This window comes from Balaenoptera ricei, chromosome 4 (assembly GCF_028023285.1).
Source record: "Balaenoptera ricei isolate mBalRic1 chromosome 4, mBalRic1.hap2, whole genome shotgun sequence".
Lineage (NCBI taxonomy): Eukaryota > Metazoa > Chordata > Mammalia > Artiodactyla > Balaenopteridae > Balaenoptera > Balaenoptera ricei.
In genome coordinates this window covers 149,146,180-149,164,013 of record NC_082642.1, presented here as the reverse complement: position 1 = coordinate 149,164,013, position 17,834 = coordinate 149,146,180, and the positions used below count along the sequence as shown (strand labels likewise).

The 17,834-nt window shown below is 43.6% G+C and overlaps 1 protein-coding gene across 7 annotated transcripts in view; it reads right to left on the bottom strand.

Annotated features, from left to right (window-relative positions):
• EVA1C (eva-1 homolog C) overlaps positions 1–17,834 on the bottom strand; it is an 83,640-nt gene that overhangs the window by 61,649 nt on the left and 4,157 nt on the right. The gene's annotated exons all lie outside the window — the stretch shown is intronic.

Sequence of the window (17,834 nt, the reverse complement as noted above, 5' to 3'; positions counted from 1 at the left end):
TACTGTATAGCACAGGGAACTCTTCTCAATGCTCTGTAATGGCCTACATGGGAAAAGAAGCTACAAAGAGTGGATATATGTATATGTATAACTGATTCACTTTGCTGTACACCTGAAACTAATGCAACATTGTAAGTCAACTATACTCCAATAAAAATTTTTATAAAATAAGGTGTCATTAAGCAGAAACATGTATAAAATTAGGTTGTGCATTCTCAGAGGAACAATGTCTCAATATTTGCTAATTCAGTGCTATACATCAGGACTCTATAGAACATACCACCTCGAATAATGACAACCCAGTGTATTTCTATATTAAGGATAGAGTGGGATTTACACTGCGACAAAAGCGCTAACCTTTATGGGTAATTCAAACATGCAGAACTGGGATTGCCTTCAGAACAAGTCTCCATGTGGCAGAACTTGGTCTTTGCTTCAAAATATATATATAATTATTCATTCTTCCTTTTTATAAAATGTTCAACCTTTAATAAAAGCCTTGTCATCTCCTAGCTCAGGATGGTCCTCACGACAGCCCTCTGAGATGTCAGGGAAGTATTCCACTTTCGGCGGCACAAAAGATCTCACGCCCCACTGGTGATGGGGACCAGGGTGAGTCCCTGCTCTGACTCTGGGCCTGGGTCTCTACTCCAGGTTCAAGGGCCCCTCATTACCCCTGCCTGAGTCCAGGACGCCGAATAAAGGAGGAACTGCTCACCACTTCTCTCTCTACACTTTGTCATAGTATTATGCTCAGAGTGATATTAAATGCTGTGGTAGAGGAGCACAAGGGGTGTCCGGTGGGCAGGGGGCAATAACAAGAGACATCTGACCCACCCGAGAAGGAGGCGAGGAGGGTTTCCAGGTTGGAGGTGATGCCTGAAGAAAAAGCAGGAGGTAACCAGGTGAAAATGAGCCTCAGGCAGCAGGGGCAGATGTGCAAAGGCTCAAAGGGAGCTAGACATTCGGCGTGGCCAGTGTACAGGCTATGAAGTCAGGAGGGAAGGCTGACGAAGTCAGCAAGGTCTTCTTACGGAGTTTGCATTTAACCTGAAGTCAGATGGGAGCCACTGCAGGCTCGAAGGCAGGCAAGTGATGCTGGTCAGATTGGCAATTCCTGAATCCAGTGGCCTGTGTTAGATGGACTGCAGAGACCTATGAAGAAATTAGGGTGGCTGCAGTCCTCTGGGGGACAAGGATGAAGGCTTGAGCTAAGACAGTGGCAGGGGGACGGGGAGGGAGGGATGGAGATCAAGAGTCGACATCGTGGGTCTACGACCCGCGCTGGTGCACAGAGCCAGCCCCAGGCTCAGAAAAGCCCAGCTCTTGGTTTATTGCTCTGCTGTGACCACCTTGAAACTCTTTAATAATTTAATCTTTGAACTTGTGTTTTGTAAACGAAGCTCCATAGGCCAACGGGGCATGTGCTTGGGCAGAGGAGACCCCCGTAACCTAGGTTCCCACTGTTGTTTCCCACCACATTGCCAGGTAGTGTTTGACATGCCCCGAGCATAGAATTCTGGCAGAAGTGCGATCCGACCAGCAAATCTCAAAGTGAGCATCAGGAAAGCGCGTTACATCTCCAACTGGATAAGCAGAGAGACGGACAGCTCTGAGAGGCCACGCCCTCTGTTAGAACAGGAATCTGCTTTGAATGAGGAAGGATGGCAAGGGCATCGTAAGAAATAGGGACAACCAAGAAACCCACCGAATCTTTTTTCACTTGTGTTTACATTAGCCAGATACTTACACTGAAAACGATGACATAGAAGGAAAGGGAAAGACAGAGGAACCCACAGCTTCTTTTCCTTTCAATCATTCCTTACACATCAGTAAGAGACAAGGTAGACAGCAGTAGCAGGAAGGGCACTACATACACAAAATAAGGACGTGTCATTTCTGTAATTCCATATACCTGCTCGACGCTCTTATATTTGTATTTAAAACTGGCATAGCCTAATATGAAGATGATCGATAAAATCCATGCTAATAATTTAAAGTGTCCACTTTTTTTTTCACTTAGAACATTGAAGAGCAAATAAAAACCAGCGTGACAAGAAAACTTCATATTTTAGTGCCTTTAACAGCTCTTTCCCCCTGATTTTTGAACAAGGGGGTCCCTATTTTCATTTGGCATTTGGGTCCTGCTGATTATGCAGATGGGTCCAGACTGAAATGACAGTGATTTAGCCCTAGCATCGGTGGGAACGGGGGATGGGGGTGAGGGGCACAGGGACAAGGGAGACTTAGGGATGCCTCCCAAGTTTTGAACTGGTGATGCTGTCCTCTTGGGAAATCCAGCATCAAAAGCAGGGTTTGTGACTCTGTTCTGAGTGCCCGTGGGGCGTCCCAGCGGAGTGTCCAGAGTCAGAAGCTCCAGAGAGGGACCTGGGAGGAGGGAAACCAGGAAGTGATCAGCACACAGGTGAAACCTGAGGGAACGGCTAGTGTGAGAAGAGTCGAGGGCAGGGACGTTGGGGAATGCAGACCTTCAAGAGGTAGAACAACAGAGAAGGCCCCTTAGAGGAGACCGAGAGGGAAGGAGGACGGGAGGGAGGAAGAGGTACAGGGTGGCTGTGGAGGAGAGGTGAGAAGTAAGATGACAGCCAGAGGTGGATATTACAGGGTTGAGTAAAGCGGGGTTTTACCAGCTCAAGGGACCTTGAGCAAACTGCCCGACCTCTCTGAGCCTCAGACAGGCATCTATAAAATGAAGGTAACAATAATAACTCCTATCTCAGGGGACCGTTGTCAAGATTAACCGAGCTATTATGTGCGTAGTGCTCAGAACTCTGCTGTATTAATTTCCTGTGGCTTCTGTAACAAGGTACCACAAATTCGGTGGCTTAGAAGAACAGAAATGTATTGCCTCACAGTTCTGGAGGCCGGAGATCCAAAATCAAGGTGTCGACAGGGCCACGCTCCCTCCGAAGGCTCTAGGGAAGGCTGTGCTCCAGGCCTCTCCCCTAGCTATGGTAGTTCCTTGACTTATGGCAGCATAACTGTACTCTTCACATGGCCTTCTCCCTGTGGGTCTCTCTGTGTCCAAATTTCCCCTTTTTAAAAAATTTTTAATTTATTTATTTTTGGCTGTGTTGGGTCTTCGTTTCTGTGCGAGGGCTTTCTCTAGTTGTGGCAAGCGGGGGCCACTCTTCATCGCGGTGCGTGGGCCTCTCACATCGCGGCCTCTCTTGTTGCGGAGCACAGGCTCCAGGTGCGCAGGCTCAGTAGTTGTGGCTCACGGGCCTAGTTGCTCCGCGGCATGTGGAATCTTCCCCGACCAGGGCTCGAACCTGTGTCCCCTGCATTGGCAGGCAGATTCTCAACCACTGTGCCACCAGGGAAGCCCAAATTTCCCCTTTTTTAAGGACACCAGTCATATTGGATTAGGGGACACTGTAATAACCTCATCTTAACTTGATTACTTCTATATAGACTCTATCTCCAAATAAGGTCACAGGTACCAGGTTAAGACTCCAATATCTTTTTTGGGGGGGACATCCAGAGTCAGCTGTGCATAAACATTCATCTTTATTATTATTATTACCTCCATTAGTTGTTGTTTGGTTCAACGGTATGAGGAAGTGACCGAGGGACAGCGTGAGTTTGGGGAACTTAAATTTGTTGTGGCCACTATCTCCATGACAATGTGACGTTTCTCCAACAGCCCAGGTGAAGGTAAATATATGAAGTAAGGAGAGGGAACAAAGAAAAGGGAATGACACATTCTGATAATGAGCCAAAGACAACCATGAGCAGAAATACTGACAGCAGTGCAGGAGGGAAACTGCTTGCTACTCAGGGGCCCTCGGGAGGCCTGGTATACCAGATGGACAGAAATAAACACCATCTCCTGCTCCACCTCAGTCAATACACTGTTCCCTACATGTACACACAAGGAAAACCAAGTTTTGATAATTTATTAAAACAAGTAATAGGCTTCATCTGTGGAATAAGAAGGTCTTCTGAGCCAGAAGCAAAATGGATGCATTCCATCAGTTGAAGTTCTAGTGCTCTTTGAAGTGGTAAAAACCACATCTGATCTGAAGATATGCAACAGATAATAAACAGGTTGAGTTACCAGAAGTGTCAAGCTGGTCATGATCTTAACAGGAATTATATCTGGGGCTAAACTGGAAGCTATCGATCCCAAAGGAAAAGACAGATGGAGCTGCGAGGTGCACCAAAGCTTAGAAATAGTGAGTTGCTCTGATTTAGATGGAGGATTAAAAAGGAACATTTCAGTCCTCACCAAAGCCACAAGTAAGCAGTCTCTCCTCTTGCCTCTCTCCCTAATCCGAAGCCCCTTCCAGAACAAATGCTGTCCTGTCACTTCATCCCAACGCCAGCAGCAACATTGGCAGTGCCTTTCCTGGACCAGTTCCCCTTGCCAAAGCTCCAGGTTCCAGAACCTTTTTATTCTTTCCCCTCTTCTGCTTTAAGACTTGCTTCTCCTGAGTTCAAGACCCTAACAGCTTTGCTAGATATATTGCTACCTACAGTAACTCAATTTGTGTGAGGATGGCTGATGATGGCGTCTGTCATCCCAAAGACACCTTCACCAAACATCAAAGTCACTTCAGAGTAATGGGGTGACCGACATCCCATTCCTCCCCATGCAATGCACAGAAAAGAACACAGCTTCATTGCTGTAACGTCCTGCCCAAATGCATAAGAATAAAACATCAGACAAATCCAAACTAAGGGACAGGCTATAAAATGACCGTCTCATAATATTCAAAAATGCCAATGTCGTGAAAGATACAGACTGGGAGCCATTCTAGGTTGCAAGGAGACTAAAGAGACATGACAACTGAAAATAATGCATGAGCTGAGGTTTTCTTTTGCTCTAAAGCACATTATTGGGACAACTGGTGAAATCTGAATGAGGTCTGTAGATTAGAAAACAGTATTGCGGCAGGTTCATTTCCTGATTTTGATCATTGCTCTTGGTTATGTAAGAGACTGTCCTTGTTCTTAAGGAACACATGGGAGTACTTGGGAGTAAAGGACATCTTACCTGCAACTTAGAAAAGAATAAGGCGAATGTGATAAAATGGAAACGTTTAAGGAATCTGAGTGAAGAGTATTAAGGAATCTGAGTGAAGCGTATAAAGGAAGTCTTTGGACTAATATTATAAATTTTCTGTGTCTGGAAAAATAATAATAAATATTTAATATTGAATAAATATATGGACAGATTTAAAAGTGTGCCATGCTTTCCAGCAAGTGCCAACCCTGACTGAATATCAGAACCACCTCGGGAGATTTAAAAATATCAATGCCCAGGTCCCAGCCCAGAGATTCCAATTCAATTAGCCTGGGGAGGAGCTCCAGACATCAGTATATTTGAAAACACCCCCAAGGTGATTCTAGCATGAGCCCAGAGGAATAATAAACAGCCAGTTCAGCCCGTGGTATTATCAGGGCAGGGGAGAGTTCTGGGCTGGGGTCTTTCTGAACCCCTCATGTCTGCTCCTTTTTATTTTATTATTATCGTTTTTTTGTATCGAACCTGGTCCCCAGCAATGAGAGCACTGAGTCCTAACCACTGGACCACCAGGGAATTCCCTCCTCTGCTCCTTTTGAGAGCTGATCCTGTGGGCAGCACGGTGACTCCAAACAGGAGCCGAGTCCTGAGTCCAATCTTGGTCCTGCCTCTAATAAGCTGGGAGACATCCTGGCAGATCCCTTACTGGTACCTAGCCTGTGTTCTCTCCGCTGTGGGCTAAGGTTAACCAAGAGCAGCCTCTGGGAGAAATAAGCTTTCCAGGAGAAGGATGCACAGTTCAAAAACTCTTGCACCCCTGAGCCCCGATGCCTCGCGGTGGGTTTGCACAGGATGACAGCCTGAAATCCTTGTGATGTCCACGTGGCAAAAAGGGATTAAGGCGAGTAGGGCTGATCAATTTCTGGTATTGCTGGAAGGTTCTGTTACAGTTTGGTGACTCCCGGCAGCCCTCTCCCTGTCCAAGGACAGAAATCTAGGAGGATTCTCGGGAAAGGGCTTGGAGGAAGCATGAGGACACCAATCCTCCTCCACGCGGCAAGGAGGCAAGCTGGGGAGGCCAAGCTCCCAGGGAGAAATTGGGGCAGCTGGCACTGGCCCCTTCACGAGGCAGCCTGACGGGGGCTCTGTGAGAAGAAGATGCCCTCACCAAGAGCTGAGGCCTGAGGCTCTGCGCTGACCCCCGACCTCAACTCTGCCCAGCTCTAGACATCTATAGACTTCCATGCCCTGCTCAACCTTCTACCACTGTGCTGCTCAGTATGGCGGCCCTGGGCCACACGTGGCTACTGAGGACTTGAGATGCAGCCAGTCTGAATTGAGATGTGCTGTAAGTATAAAATACATACAGCATTTCCAAGTCTTCATAAGCAAAAAAGAACATAAACTATCTCATTAATAATTTTAAAAATACTTATTAAGGTGGAAATGATACTTTGGGTACATTGGCTTAAATAAAATTTCCTGTGGAAATTCATTTCACCTCTTTTACTTTTTCTAATGTGGCTACTGGAATATTTAATATTACCTACATGGATTACATCATATTTCTGTTGGACAGCTCTGTTTCTAAAGTCTGCATATTGTCCTTTCGTGACTTAATTCCTTGGTGATAATTGTATTAAAATCCAATCGAGGAAGGATTTAGTATGCAATGGCATCAGCCCTGGGCCCCGAATGCCCTGCAGTGAGAAACGCTTAACCCTTTCCCCTGGTTCTCAGGCTTTGGTGATTCCAGCAAATTCACTCTTCCCCACAGCCCGCGGAAGTGCAGATATGGTCAGGTAAAGTCCATACCTCACAGCTTGCTGGAATAATAATAATGATGATGATGTAAATTTAAAACTAGTACTTAGCCCTGCAGTTTTAACCCAATCTGTGAGACTGAATCACAAACATTTGACATTCTTAACGTTAAGACTCTCAGTATATCAGACTGCGTATACTCCACCTAATAATTTACCTTGCCAAAGAAAGAGAATACATAAGTGGGTAATGAAGATGAATGGTGCAGACTCTCACGAAAGACCCTGAGGCAGTAGCAAGTCACATTCCAGAAGGTTCCAGAAGGTTCCATGGAAGACTGTAGTTTGAGTTTGGTTCACATGTCACTGTCTGACTGCATTCTGAGAATGAAAGGCCCCTCACCTGTGTGTGTGTGTGCGCACACACACGCATTTAGCTACACACACAGGAGCAAGTAACTAAGACATTCCCTTTGGCCAGACCTTCCTCACAGTAACAACCTGGGGCTGTGGAGAGTCATGGTGGGTTTATCTGTGTTCGGTTTCCCGGGACTGATCTTCTTGTCCATGATCTGATTTTATCTTGGACCCAGCCTGGGGCAATCCATGTTGCATATGGGGTCTACATGTTAAATTTCCCATTATTAAAAAAAAAAAAACACCTTAATTTCAGTGACTGTCCAGGTCTTTAAGGGAGTTTTCTAGAAACCAGGAAGAAGGAAATAGAGGCTGTTTTGCTGAGGACCGGTGGCGTTGGAAGCAGGGAAAGTCACTCCCGTAACATGGACTGATGCTTGGCAACATTGTGAGAAATTTTCCCAGCCTAGAAGCTTACAACCTACTCATGGTTCAGCTGAATCCAATGGTTGAATAGAATCCCTTGGTTCTTTGTTTAAAAACACAGTATATAATCTTTATTAACACAGAGACATAGAGGATAAATGTGTACTCTATATTAACATGTCTATGTGATGAAAAAAACACTGTTCACTGTTTAATATCCTGGGAAGAAAACAACTAGGAAAGAGCATCTTCATAAAATGTTTTTTTCTGCTTATTTTTATAACATCTGTATCTGGAAGTAAATACCAAATGCATGGAGCATTTGGGAAAATCAATAATGTCTCTAGGCCTACATTTTCAAAAGTGCATTGTTAAAACAGAGACTCACAGACACAGAAAACAAACTTATGGTTACCAAAGGGGAAAGGGAAGGGGAGGGAAAAATTGGGAATTTGGGATGAACAGATACACACTACTATATATAAAACAGATAAACAACAAGGACCTACTGTATAGTGCAGGGAACTATATTCAATATCTTGTAATAACGTATAATGGAAAAGAATCTGAAAAAGAATATATATATATACACACATATATACATATATATACATAACTGAATCATTTTGCTGTACACCTGAAACAGCGTAAATCAACTATACTTCAATTAAAAAAGAAAAAAGTTATAATTTTTAAAAAGTGTATTAAAAAAAGAGATCTGGCAAGAAGATGCTCTGTATATGTGCATAAATATATATACACACATAGAGAGACAGTCAAAAAATCAAATATACACATATAGTCAAATATGTTTTTACTTTTATTGCAGGAAGTCATATTCATTTTAAAGACATACTGTACTTTGCTTAGGAATGTGGTGCCTTTTTATTAACATGGTGTCAAGGGAAGATGCTTCAATTTCTTAATATAAACGGATTCTGAACACTCAAGTTCTCTCACACCAAAATGGGCGGAAATGAGAAAAAGCAGCAAAGCCCTCCCGTTGGATGGCATTCTTACATCACCCACTTTAAAATTAAATCTGAAACAGAGTTCTGACAGGCCTGCTATTTTCTTCAGTGCCAAGAGCCACACAATAGACCTTTTTTTGGACAAAGCTCTTAAAATGCTTGGAGATTCAGAGTTACTGAGTCACGAAACTTTACAAATATTGCACACCCATTCCTGCTGGTGCCCCTGCCTGCTCTTTTGGAAACAATACTATATTTTCTCTGTGTTTGGCAGAAGGAAAGAAATATTTTAACTAGTGTTGCAACCTCTTTGAAAGAAGGGTGACAGAGAAAGGCAAGCTCTGACAGTGGGTGCCTGTCCTCCAGTCTGGTGGCCTCTGGGCACGGGTTGTATCTATCATTTCAGAGGGATCTGTTTGATTCTCCTTCTACTCAGTGTGGGCCCTACAATGATGCCCGGTCCCATGATCACAGAAGCTTCAAATGTGGCCTGATAAGGTGATAACATTCAGCACAGAGGGGTGGGGAGGGTTGCACTGAAATAGCACTAGATGATTCATCCATGCAATTAACACTCTTAGAACCATCTCTGAACAGGTCTCTTTAGAGAGTATATAACAGGCGGCACAGATGGGGACACGACTTTGCACAGAAATGTCAGCGGGTATATGTGCTGCCGGTCTGTGGGTGCAAAGGTTGGGGGGGGGTGGTTAGACAGGGTGCAGGAAGAAGGGAAGCAGGAACAGAGGAGGAAGAAAGTAGGGGGAGGCAGTGAGAGGAGCCAAGGAAAAGCAGATCTGAGCATGGTTTTCAAGACTTGCTCTCTTCCTTTTAAAAATTCAAATCAAATTGCCCCCCCCCATCCTGCCCCGCGCCTAGGATTGTTTCAGTGAAGTTGTGAAATAATTGAGAGGTGTTGCAAACGCATCCTCACGCTGCGAGCGAGCAAGCGACTTCAAGTCTAAACACCTCTGCATCCAGAGGGCTATTTTAGATTGACATTAACGATGGCGAGTATTTGAGCTTGAAATGAGGAGGACAAAAGGGCCAAAGACATAGGCAAGTTCCATAGAGGAAGCTGGGGGTGAGGGGAGCCTGAATAAAAATTTCCTGGATGAGAGCAGTGCCTGGATTGCCATGTCCTTGGCTTTGAGGAACTGAAGACTTTTGGGTGGCTGCAGAAGGCAAGCTGGCCTTGAGAAAAGCATCGTGGAGCCATCTCTAGGTTTTCCAGACTCAACCTTGGTTTTTAAAAAATTTTCCCACCTTCTTAAGATTCCAAACTTGTAGAACATAAAGCCATGGCATGTTGTCTTGTCTGGCCCAGCATTCCTCAACCTCAGCATGAGGACCGAGGACCTGATCATTCCCTGCTGTAGTGGCTATCCTGTGCCACTACACATGTATGTGTACTATCCTGTGTCAGACAGTGACATGTGAACCAAACTCAAACTACAGTCTTCCATGGAACCTTCTGGAACCTTCTGGAATGTGACTTGCTACTGCCTCAGGGTCTTTCGTGAGAGTCTGCACCATTCATCTTCATTACCCACTTATGTATTCTCTTTCTTTGGCAAGGTAAATTATTAGGTGGAGTATACGCAGTCTGATACACTGAGAGTCTTACGTTAAGAATGTCAAATGTTTGTGATTCAGTCTCACAGATTGGGTTAAAATTGCAGGGCTAAGTACTAGTTTTAAATTTACGTCATCATCATTATTATTATTCCAGCAAGCTGTGAGGTATGGACTTTACCTGACCATATCTGAACTTCTGAGGGCTGTGGGGAAGAGTGAATTTGCTGGAATCACCAAAGCCTGATGTAAGGATGTTTAGCAGCATACCTGGTTTCTACTCGCTAGATGCCAATAGCACCCCTAGTTGTGAAGAATCAAATTGCCTCCAGACATTGCCAAATATTCCTGGGGGGACAAAGTCTCCCTGGGTTGAGAATCATTGGTTTATTTCTTTATTTTTTTATTGAGATATAGCTGATGTACAATATTGTGTTAGCTTCAGGTGTGCAGCACAGTGATTCAGTATTTTTGCCGACTATAATCCATTACAACTTATTACAAGATAATGGGTATAATTCCCAGTGCTATACAGTAACTGCTTGTTGCTTATCTATTTTATATATAGTAGTTTGCATCTATTAATCCCATGCCCCTAACTTATCCCTCCCCTGCTTCCTTCTGCTTTTTGGTAACCATTAGTTTGTTTTCTAAGTCTGTGAGTCTGTTTCTGTTTTGTATATACGTTCATTTGTATTATTTTTTAGACTCCATGTATAAGTAAATATCATATAGCATTTGTCTTTCTCTGTCTTATTTCACTAAGCATTGAGAATCACTGGTTTAGATTAAACATTAGGACAAGCTATATTTTCCTTGAGTGAAGATAGCCATCTACTATAAGGACCACATGGCATTTTTGGTGAAGACTGACAACCCAAATAACCGGGCTTGAACAGCCAGAAAGAAATGCAGAAGTCTGAGACAAGAGGAGACCTTTTTCCTCAAAGCACTGGTTTATGGCTTTAGGGATCCATAACACTGTTTACACATAATCCTGGGGACAAAAATCTTGGAGCCCTTTGCTTAAAAAAAAAAAAAAGTAAATCAGAAGAAAGGGACCTTCACGCTTAAACGGAGGTTTAAAGAGGCAAAACAGAGAAGACCACAGGCTCCGTTCTGTAGAATTCTCCACAGCCTGCAGGAGAGACGCCACACAGCAGGTCCTGCAGCACCGGGGCCTTTGAGGCCCGTTTTCATCCTGAGGCTGCAGATGGCACCTGAGTCTTTATATCCGGTCTGACTTGTCCACAAAGCATTTGGCATTGTTAGCTTTGGGAGGTGTGTTTAGGCCTCACAAAATAGAAGAAGGTGTTTAAAAACGACTGTCCCTTAACTTCACCATCAAATGGACAGAAAAGAGGTGTGTGAGCCTGAACTTGACTCAGTGTACATTTTTATAATAGAAAGGAGACTATAATTGCATGCACTCCTTAAAGTGTATCCCTCAAAAGCTGTACAAATTGGCCTTCTAGATAAGATCGTGCGTTCTCATCTCCACCTGTCTCCCGCTGAACAAACAGAGAGGAGAAAGGGCTCCGTGACCCAGGTCCCTCTCGTTCCAGAGTACAGTACTACGATTGATTTATGATTTCTAAGCCTGAGACCTTTGGAAGCTGCCAAACATGAAAAGAGGGAAAAATCTTCTAAGTCAAGAGAAAAAAGGGAAGGACTTGGTAGCAGAGCGCCCTTCTCAGACTCTGAAACACTACTCTGAAGGCTGTCATGAGTATGCGTCGTTCAGGCTCTCACAGACAAAAAGGGTTATTTTATCCAGATTATTCCCCCACATTGCAGGGGAAAAAGGGACTCATTTGTAATCATCAAAGGAATGCTGACAGACTTGAAATGGGATTACATTCTATTATCCTCATCCAAATTAAAGATTTGTTTTGGAGATCATTCTTAGGTTTCTTCCTCCCTGCTCCTCCAACCCCAAATGAGGTGATTTGTATTCATGGGACATCTGAGGCAGACATGAAATCAGACAGTTTGCAAACATACATTTCAGAGTCAGTGGCCTGAGTTTTGAATTTTAATGTTGCTTGCTTCTCTGTGTATAGAAAACTTGACTCTCAGGTCCAAACTAACCCCAAGCATCGCTTCGTTCCCTAATTTGTTAATGCAGAAGAAATTCATCTTCAGGAGCCTGAGTGAGCAAGTGATACAGGTGTCCTGAAATGCAGGTGTGGAAATGTAAAACCTATACATGGGCAGTGTCAGCTGGTAGGTCTATGGATACACTACTAAACCCTCAATTCCAAGCTCTGTGCTTTGGATACCATTTGGAGAATGTGACCTGCCAAATCTATTCTTCATCCCTCAAACTGCTTTGTTATCTGTGTGACTATGAAACCACTGAGAAAGAAGCTTTCTCAGGACAGAACTGACTCTTTAGAGTAGGCCTATATGATACCTAGCACAGCATCTGATACCTGCAAGACTTGAGAACATTTCTTGTTCTTTCATACAGACCTTCCCCTGTGTACTCACAAGGGAACTGATGCCCACCTGGGAAGGGGTCTTGGGTACCCTCAGGATGAAAGTCATAAGTCAGTGGAAGAGTTCAACTGGGTCAAAAAGCTATCTCTTGATTTTAGCTGCCAAAAGGACAAGATATCCTAGAGAACATCTCTCTCAAGGCAAGGAAATGACACTCTCTAAGCAGACAGACAGCAAAAAATATAGGTAAAGTGCATTAGAAGTTATACCATTTCTTTGCTCATCATTTCTTTTCTTTATATCTCAAGCCTTCCTTCTAGACTCAGTGTCCTTCTTCAGGAAGTATATTCTTTAGTAGTTCTTTCAGTAAGGATTTATTAGTGGTAAACATGCCCTTATTTCATACTCACTCTTGAAGATAGTTTAGCTGGGTATATAGCTCTGCACTGACAGTTCTTTTCCCCCAGAACCTGGAAAATATTTGACTGGCTTCTGGCTCTCACTGTTATGGGAAAGCCTTTATAGATGAAAATTATTTTCTCTCTGATCATTTAAAAACTGTCCCTTTGTTTTAGTATTTTGTAGTTTTAATATGCTAGGCATAAATTTATTTTTATTTATCTTGCTTGGGATGCTTGAATCTGAATCATTCATCAACTCTTGAAAATTGACTCTAAGGTATTATCACTTTGAGTGTTGCCTTTCCCTCACTTTCCCTATTCTCCATTTCTGGAATACTGATCAGCTGTATGTTGAACCTTCATTCCATTTTCCATGTCTTATAAACTTTTTTCCATGTCTTTATCTCTTTTGTGGCATTCTGGATAATTTTCCCAGCTTTATTTTCCAGTTCACTATTTCTCTCTTCAGCTGCATCTAATCTACCCATCAAGCTTTGAACTTCAATGAATATATTTTTCATGTTAGTACATATATTTGATTCCTTAAAAAAATACGCCTTATCTTTCTTGATAGCCTTTCATTCTTTCTTCATGTTTTGGATTCTCTCTTTTATTTTTTTTATGTTTTATATTCCCTATTTTATTTATTAAAAACTCTGTTGTTTTTGCTGCTGACTATTATTCATATAGTGTAATTTTGGATACTGTGTTCATAATCAGAATTTTATCTATCAGAATCTGTGGGGCCTGTGTTGATGTTTCTATGCAGGGAGTATTTGTGTGTTTTTCCCAGGCACCCTGGGGCACTACTAACCTGGGATAACTTTTTTAGTTTCTCAGCTTGGGTTTCCTGGTAAAGGCAATGTGAATTCAAAACCCAGACTCTTGAAAAGGCAGACCTGTGGTTACATAGTCTCAACAGATTATTTTTTTCCTCCAATCCTGAACCTAAGCTGAGATGTTTCCTTGTCATCTTTCTTTACAAGAAGGCTGATTTGTTTTTCATGCATCTTTTTATGAGTGTTTAGCCCTTCCATGTCCTGGCCTTATAAGGAGATCTTTATTCCAATTTCTCACTTGACATTGGTCTAATGTCTTGCCTCTTACCCTCATGTACCTATTAAATACTGGTTGTAAAGCTCATCAAAGGCCCCAGTGTAGCCATAGGGTTGGTGCCAGCTAACTTCTTCAGTTCTCTGATCCCTCTTCATTTTTGTTCCCTGGCTACTCCTTGCATTTAGTCACTCACTCATGCATTTAAAGGATGTTTGTTATGTTTTATTCAGCAGCCCTAAGTGTTTTGTTGGGGAAATAATTCCAGAACACCAGTTCCACCATATTTCCAGAAATAGATTATAGATCCTATCCTGTAATCAGTTATTTGGGGCTGGACGGTGCTATCTCTAGACACGACATGGAATGAACAATACCTGTAAGTCCTGGGAAAGATTTGGATCTGGTATATTAAGAGATATACATTACAGAAGTGGCACTGTTTTAAACAACTTGTAATTTATTTGTTTTAGTATTAGAGAAGCTGCCTGCATTCAAATCCCCAAAAGTTACTTAGCCTCTCTTGATGCTATTTCTTCAACTTATCATAGCAGTATTCCCTTCGTAGGTGAGGATTAAATGAGTTAATAAACATGAAGTTCTTAAAGCACTGTGTGCCACACAGTGCTTTATGTTCTTGATACACTACAGTATTTTTTTTTAGTAAATTTATTTATTTATTTATTTATTTTTGGCTGTGTTGGGTCTTTGTTGCTGTGCGCAGGCTTTCTGTAGTTGCGGTGAGTGGGGGCTACTCTTCGTTGCTGTGTGCGGGCTTCTCATTGTCGTGGCTTCTCTTGTTGTGGAGCACGGGCTCTAGGAGTGCAGACTTCAGTAGTTGTGGCACGTGGTTTCAGCAGTTGTGGCTTGCAGGCTCTAGAGCTCAGGCTCAGTAGTTGTGGCACACGGGCTTAGTTGCTCCACGCATGTGGGATCTTCCCGGGCCAGGGCTCGAACCCATGTCCCTTGTATTGGCAGGCAAATTTTTAACCACTGCGCCACCAGGGAAGCCCTACACTACAGTATTTTTAACTAACTTCTCTTACTTGTGCTAAGGGAACCAAGTAAAGAATATACCCCTTACGATGGGTCAGAGCTTAAACTGAGATGGTGCACACATAGGGGCCAGCTAAGGGGTGGCAGAATTAGAGACCCCACAGGGAAAGAGAGAAGCTCAGAGAAAGAGATTAGAATCACTTGGTCGGCCACCCTCCCATCTGAGAGTCTCCTTCTATCGCTAAAATCTATGTGACTCTAGGACTGATGTTATTCAGGAAAGCTATTTCCTTCCAGAAAGATACAAACACACCAGCCTCATTGAAATAGTGGCTGAGGGCTTCCCTGGTGGCACAGTAGTTAAGAATCCACTTCCCAATGCAAGGGACATGGGTTCGAGCCCTGGCCTGGGAAGATCCCACATGCCATGGAGCAACAAAGCCTGTGCACCACAACTACTGAGCCTGAGCTCTAGAACCCGCAAGCCACAACTACTGAGCCCAAGTGCCACAAATACTGAAGCCTGCGTGCCTAGAGCTCCTGCTCTGCAACAAGAGAAGCCACGACAATGAGAAGCTCGCGCACCGCAACGAAGAGTAGCCCCCGCTCATCGCAACTAAAGAAAGCTCGTGCACAGCAACGAAGACCCAACACAGCCATAAATAAATAAATAAATAAATTTTAAAAATAAAATAAAATAGTGGCCAAGTATCATAAAAGTTCAGAATGCCTCGCCCCTAGCTTCTACGTCCATTACTTAGCTTGAATGACAAGAGTATGGATTTTTGAAACAAGACAGTTACGGGATTCACATCCTGCCTCTAAATTTTACTAGCAGTTGTTAAGTGGGGTAGTGGGCATGGTAGGGGTAGGGCTGGGTCACATGGGAGCAGTTGTTCTTTCAGTGTATGTTATTTCCAAAATGGTGCCTTTTCAAGAATTTTAAAGGTGCTGACAGGATGGCTGAGAAGACCAGTGGTCTCCAAATTTTTAAAATCATGAACCCCATCAGTAAAAATATTTTGAGAACACATCTCCAATATATTACATTTAGAAATTATGTTATAAATCAGCTATACCTCAATAAAATAAATTTTTTAAAAGAGATTATGTATTGTTCTACTGTCAACTTGTATGTTGTTTGTTGTTTTTTGTTGTTTTTGGCCACATGGCATGGCTTATGGGATCTTAGTTCCCTGACCAGGGATTGAACATGGGCCAAGGCAGTGAAAGCATCAAGTCCTAACCACTGGACAGCCAGGGAACTCCCTCAACTTTATGTTAATTATAAGCAAACCATAACTTCTTTTTTAAAGATAGAAAAGAAACAAATAGAAAAGAACAGAAGTTCTAACATTTTTCTCCTGTATCCGCTAATCACCTTGTGCCTGTACCTACTATGGATGAATTGTGATGAGAAGATGCGGAAGGAAGGAATGGGAAAAGGTCAGTCTACTCAGAGGGCAACTGAAACCACCACGGTCAATCCAAGGACTACATAGAAAGGTTAAGCAAACTGTGGCACTTTTTCTCTGGCTTTGTCCCCCACTCGGCACCCACACGGGCCAAGCCCCCCCAGCATGGCTCTACTCCTGGGCTGGAGTTAGGCTCTGCCTCTGCTCTGCTTCCTAGCTGGGGGGTCTTGGGCAAGTCACTTAACCTCTCTGAGGCTGGGTAAAGTGAGACTACTACTTACCTCACAGTGTTGCTATGAGGATGAAATCAGATAACCCTGTGCTCAATTAATTTTTACTCCCTTCCTTTCTGTTCCTTCCTTGAAACGGCAACTAGGCTGCCCTTTCCAATAAAGCGCCTGGGAGACCAAAGCCATCAATAGCAGGATCACTCCCTTACCCAGACTCCTCTTCTCGGCTACAGAAAGAGCTGGGAGAACACTTTTCAAACGTTGTTACTTTCCATGGAAACAGACTAGCCCTTTGAGACACTTACTCTTCATCCCTCTTCTTCTGTGACAGCTGGACAACTCCTTCAGATATTTGCTTTGTTTTTTCTTTCATTATGAGCTGGCTTTTCGCTCCATAAAAGTTTTGAAAATGAAGACAATCCTGAATAAAAGGATGATGTGACCAAGGCATAATAAAAAGCAGAGCTGTGTGTGTGCACATAGGCACACGTGCATGTATGTATAAGTGTGTGCATACGTGTGTGCTGTGATGCAGTGGCAAACTGAGAGCTGGGAAAATACATCCTGGTCTCCCTGGTGGTGAGCCCTGGGGTGGGGGGATGGGGGTGAAGGGAGACCCCGTCATGCTCGTGTCCCCCTGGATGAACTGACACAAAGACAGGAGGCAGCCCTGCCCTCTGACACCAGAGCAGTGGTTCTCAACTCTGGCTGTGCACTAGAATTGCCTGAGGGCTTTGAAAAAGAGACCAATGCCTGGATATCCCAGATCAATTAAATCAGAAGCCTTGAGTTGCTGCTAGAGCATCCATACATTTGTTTGGACTCAAGCGGTTCTAGTGTGCAGCCAGGGTTGAGACCCACTGCCTCTCTGAACAGAACAGGAAGATTCAATCTCTGCTAAATGGGCAACTCCATCAGGACCAAATTCCCACCCCCGAGCCCCCAAGATCAACTGAATGACCATTTTTCTACATTCTGAAATTCTTGACCAATGAAATAAGGAGCTAGGATGGGGCTTATTTGCTGGGCTGCAAATGATCTGATAACAAGCCCCACACCTTGTTTGCTTGGGCTACTGATGCCCGGGGCAGGAGGTAGGACGTCAGCCCAGAGACCCACTTCTCTCGTGCAGTGCCCTTTCTTTGAGGTCTGAGGACATTTGGGTACAAGGAAGGCTTTAAAAGCTGCTCCACTCCCCTTGTTTCTCACCTCCTT